The sequence below is a fragment of the Elephantulus edwardii genome, unplaced genomic scaffold, assembly GCF_000299155.1.
Source record: "Elephantulus edwardii isolate Elephantulus edwardi_28Jun2011 unplaced genomic scaffold, EleEdw1.0 scaffold00075, whole genome shotgun sequence".
Taxonomy (NCBI): domain Eukaryota; kingdom Metazoa; phylum Chordata; class Mammalia; order Macroscelidea; family Macroscelididae; genus Elephantulus; species Elephantulus edwardii.
In genome coordinates this window covers 13,257,623-13,262,799 of record NW_006399825.1, presented here as the reverse complement: position 1 = coordinate 13,262,799, position 5,177 = coordinate 13,257,623, and the positions used below count along the sequence as shown (strand labels likewise).

The 5,177-nt window shown below is 40.6% G+C and overlaps 1 pseudogene; it reads right to left on the bottom strand.

The window, feature by feature from the left end:
* Positions 1-3,957: 3,957 nt before the first annotated feature.
* The window catches only part of LOC102868667, a 3,752-nt pseudogene continuing 2,532 nt past the window's right edge, over positions 3,958-5,177 (bottom strand).

Below are 5,177 nucleotides of genomic sequence, written 5' to 3'. Positions count from 1 at the left end.
GCCTGCCATTTGGCTGAAAATTTAATCTCAAGGGTCAGATTTTTTCCAGGTTCAACAGGTTTTGTTCCAGGTTCAAGAGCAGGGGCTCTGGTCTTGGAGGATCCGTTGTCTCTATCAGTCCAGTAAGGCTGGCCATTTTGGTTGGCTGTGTTGTTTTGTTTGTTTCTTTTAAGATGATAAATGTTTATGAAAGTAGACTCCTCTTCATCCTGAGGAGAGGCTGGTGGATGAACAACTCACTTTTCAGTTAGCTGTCCAACGCTTAACCCACTGTGTCACCAGGACTCCTTGAGAATAAACCAACTGCCATTAGACCAGTATTGATGCACGGTGATCCTCTGTCGGATTCAAGGGCTCTAAATCTTTCTACAAGGAGGTTGCACATATTTCTCCTATGGAGCAGATGGTCAGTTTGAGCCACATTATGGCAGAAGTTATGAAATTTATGAGACACTTAGCAATGATTTTGTTGTTGATTGCTGTGAAGTCGAGGTCGACTCATAGAGACTCTACAAACAAAAGACCTCTCCATAGCTATCATTGTTTCTCCAGGTTCATAGAGTTTCCAGAGACGTGTAGTTTAGGAAGTGGATGCCACCCCTACTTCCCAACCTGTTTTACTACTGGGAGCTCCACCAAACACTGTCCACAATGGGAAATCATTCTGGTATTTGATATCCCCATGGCACAAGGTTCAGCATCATAGCAAACCCAGGTTATCTCATACAGCACATTGACAAAGAGTGATGTGCAAAGTGGAAGAATGTTCCTCCAGATATAACAGCACGAGTCTCATTTAGCAGTGGTTAAGTGTTGTCAAGTCGAATATGACTCAGAGTAAGCTTTGCACGAAAGACCTGAACTCTGTTCTATAATTAACATCATTTCTGTACATTTATAAGATAGAGCCTCATTATCATAACAGAAAACCCTGTACCCAAATGGAATTATAGCAACAGGTATAGGGTTAGAATCCCTAAGTGTATTTTGTAGAAAAACAGTTCATTCCAGCACAAAGAGCTAGAACCTGAGCATGTATTTGTGGGGACACAGTTCAATCCATATAAATGTTAATTAAAAACAATCAGGTGTTTTTATTCAGCCCCTAATCGAAATCTTCATTCTCTCTCAGATCTCACATGGTTATCTAGAACAGCTGAGAAGTGCCTTGGCTTCAGATGATGTTGTTGTTATGTGCTGTCGAGTCGAGTATGACTTCATAGTGACCCTTTGAACAACAGATCTGATCCTTGTCATATCCTGTGCGAACCTCATCCTCTCTGACATACTTGAGCCCATTGTCTCAATCACGGTGTCAAACTGTCTTGTTGAAGGGTTTCCTCTCTTTCGCTGACTCTCCACCAAATGCTGCCTGGTAATCACTGCTGGTTACACTGTGCAATTTGGTGTTAATATGATCTGTCCTTCAAACGCTTTCACATATTGGCATAAAAAATGCAGGTGAAAAGACAGGGTAATGATGGGCATGGTCCAGCGGTGATTAATTTTATAGAACATAATGCATGAGAATGATTGTATGAAACACAATGTGAATGAAGAATAGTGTGAAACACAATGAATACAAAGTTTACAAACTTGGTAAGCAAACCAATTTTTACAAAATGCTATCAGACTTGAGATTTTATTTTCTTTAGAAGAACAAAAAGAAGAGGAATTTTTCTAACAAAATAAGGGTTGTGCATGTGTCAGGTAGCATAATATGGAAACAAGTCAGGTGGTTTCTCTAGTTCTGTAATGGCATCAGTGCTATCAGATATCACCTAATAATATTCCCCGTGTGAGAAGGCTACTGTGTAACTGCTGTAATGATGCCTTACCATTTAGTACTTGAAATAATCATGTTATAGCTCAGCTTTACAGACACCCATTCACCTATTAAAACTGCTTCAGCTCAGTGGATGATAAATATCACTTATCTTGGCTCTTTCATTATCTCTGACGAGTTATCACAACTGTCAAAAAATGGTCTATTTTTTCAGTTTAAAAGATCTTTAAAAATGAAACAACTAATGAAGATAGCCGCTTACCCTCCAAAAGTCATTCTTGTACTGTAATAAGAAGGCTGAGTGTCTGCATAAAATATTACCCTGGTCCATCAAATCAGCACATGACAGACCACTCTGTAATAATACGACCATAGGAAAATAAGCTGTCTTTTCATATAGTATACAGAAATGCCTTGTAGGACAAGTAATTGAGGGGTTATTTTTTTTAAAATACTGAATAGGATTATCCTAGAGGTATTATCTATGAAGATTTATTTACTCATTTGAAAGAATAAGATTTCTATTTCAAGTCTATTTTCTTAGGCTACTGAAATTCCCCCTCAAATCAGTGCGTGCTCTGGTGTAGTAGTCCATCGGGGATTGGGGTGGGGTCAAGATTGGCACTACCACTTACTTGGCCTACATTGGCCAGATCTGTGGCAGCTAAACACAACTCACAAGGGCTCTTAAGGATCAAACATTAGTTTTTTGGAAGGCTGTATCTCTCCAGTAGTTCAAACTCATCGGCTGCTGCTCAGGAGAAAGATTCTCCTCCTGTGCTGTTTACAGCCTCTGAAACCCAGTGAAAGGTCAGCTGTTAGTTGATTCCAACTCACTGGCACTGAGAGGTTTTTCTTTCCTTTCATGTAGCTTGTTCCAACTTGACTGGCACTGAGAGGTTTGTTTTTCTTTCTTTTCATGTCACTTAATCACTGGGCCGATTGGCAGCATCTTGATAAGTGGTGAAGAGATTGAGATTGTTAACGGCTTCAGTTTGCTTGGTTCCACCATCAACACTCTTGATACCAACAGCCAGGAAAGTAAAAAACTGATTGCATTGGGAAAGTCTGCTGTAAGAGACCTCTCCAAAGTACTGAAGAGCAATGTTGTCAGTCTGGAGACTAAGGTGTACCTGATCCAGGCCATAGTCTTTGCAATTACTTACTTACTATGGATCAGAATACTGGACAATGACTAGAGATGATCGAAGGAGAATTGATGCTTTTGAGATGTGAACCTGGAGAAGGGTATTGGACTGCTAAGAGAACAAACAGGTTGGTCCTCGAGAAGGTGAGACCAGGCTGCTCCTTGGAGGCAGTGATTCTGAAGCTTCATCTGACATACTTTGGGCATGTTGTAAGGAGGTAATGATCCTTGGAGAGGGACGTCATGCTTGGGAGAGTGGGAGCACAGAGCAGGAGAGGAAGACGCTCTATGAGATGCGTTGATTCAGTCAGTGGCTGTAATGGGATAGGTGTGTCAGAGACAATAAGATTATCACAGGATAGAGCAGGGTATAGGGCTGCCGTGAGTAGCAGTCAACTTGATGGCACATAACAATAACAACAGCAACAATGAGTGTGAGTTCCTAGAGGCTGATTTTGTTGACACTTGAATCCCTGGCAAAATACTAAACATGTAAGTAACATTTACTACATGAATTTATAAGACCCTGTCTTTTTCTATGGTAAGTTATGTGATAAATAATAAAATCATGTTTCAAACTTCAGTGTTTTCTTCTACAATATCTATCTGCCAGCACTACTGCTATACCAAATGGCATTGCGTGAGTCCTGAATGCAATAATGGAAAATGGACAGTTTGGATTCTGGTTACTTTCAAGCAATCCACTGTGAAAAGCCTTAGAACCTAGAGTAGTATGTTTTATGTAATGAAGCATCAGAACACAGTGAAAAGAATGCTAAGACAAGCAATAAAGGAACAAAGAGTCCTTTACATAGAGGATTCAATTATGATAGATTTCACAGTAAAGCAGAGATCCTAACTGGTGTTGGACCTAAGATACAATAGTAGGTCTAACAAATGAAGAGGAGATTGAGGTTGTTAACAATTTCAGCTTGTTTGGCTCCACAGTCACCATTGGTTTCTTTTAGAAAAAAAAAAGTTCTTTGCATTTTATTTGATGTTGAATTATTTAGTTGGTTATGGACTAAATAAGGTTTTGTTTCCTTAGTTTCTTCTGGCAGATCTTTTCTTCTGGGCAACCTCCTTCCCTGGTTTAGGAATAATCTTTTCTTTTTCAGTAAGGATTATCTCAATATAGCAGGGGGAGCTCATGGAGGGGTTTATCCAACCACGAGCTCTGCATGTGCGATGGTGCATCTTGGGAACTTTGTTCACCTGGATGTGCTCAGTGGCCAGAGAATCAACACCCAAAACTTTAAGTTCAACATTACCCTTTGCATGTGCAACAACACCTTGGAACACTTTTGGGGCCACCGACCCTGTGTCCAGCCCCACTGTTTGACCTGGGCACACCTACCAACTCCACTCTTGCAATGTCACAATGGCATACATTGCTTTTTGGCAAGGTGACATCTTTCAGATACTTGGTGGCTTTCCAGATATGCATACCCTTGATGGCCTGGACAGTTTCCTGAGTGTTCTTAAAATGGACCTGGAGTTTGAGCCTCTTGATTTGCAGGATTTTGTGGAATTTTCTGGTTAAGTAAGTAGCAAACCATTTTAAGAGATCATCTGATGCCGCTCATGGGAAAGGAAATCAACAATCAACAATCTTGGCATCAGCAATCATGAAGTCAAAAGACTAATTGTATTAGGGAGATCTGCTGTCAGGGACCTCTCCAAAGTGCTAAAGAGCAATGATATCAGTCTAGAGACCAAGATGTGCCCAGGTCAGGCCATGTTCTTTGCCATTACTTACTAGCAACCACAGAGCTGGACAGTGACTAAGATGACAGAAGAAATAATGCTTTTAAGTTGCGGTGTGGGATAATAATATTGAACATAACATGGACTACCACAAGAACAAATAGGTTTTTCTTGGAGAGGGTGAAACCAGGTTGCTCTTTGGAGGCAAGGATTTTCAAGCTCTGTCTCACATACTTTGGGCACATGGCCAGGAGAACCAGGTCTTGGAAAAGGACATTGTGCTTGGAAGGGACAGTACAGGAGAGGAAGACCCCAGATGAGATGGATTGACATAGTAACTGGGGTAGTGGGGATAGATGTGTCAGAAACAGTGAGACTGGCTCAAGATAAAGCCAGGTTCAGAGCTATTATACATAGAGTCGCTATGAAACAACTTGATGGTGAAAATTACAAAACATTACTACAAGAAACAAAAAGAGATCTTGAAAAGTGGAAGAATATCCCTTGCTCATGGATAGGAAGACTCAATGTTGTGAA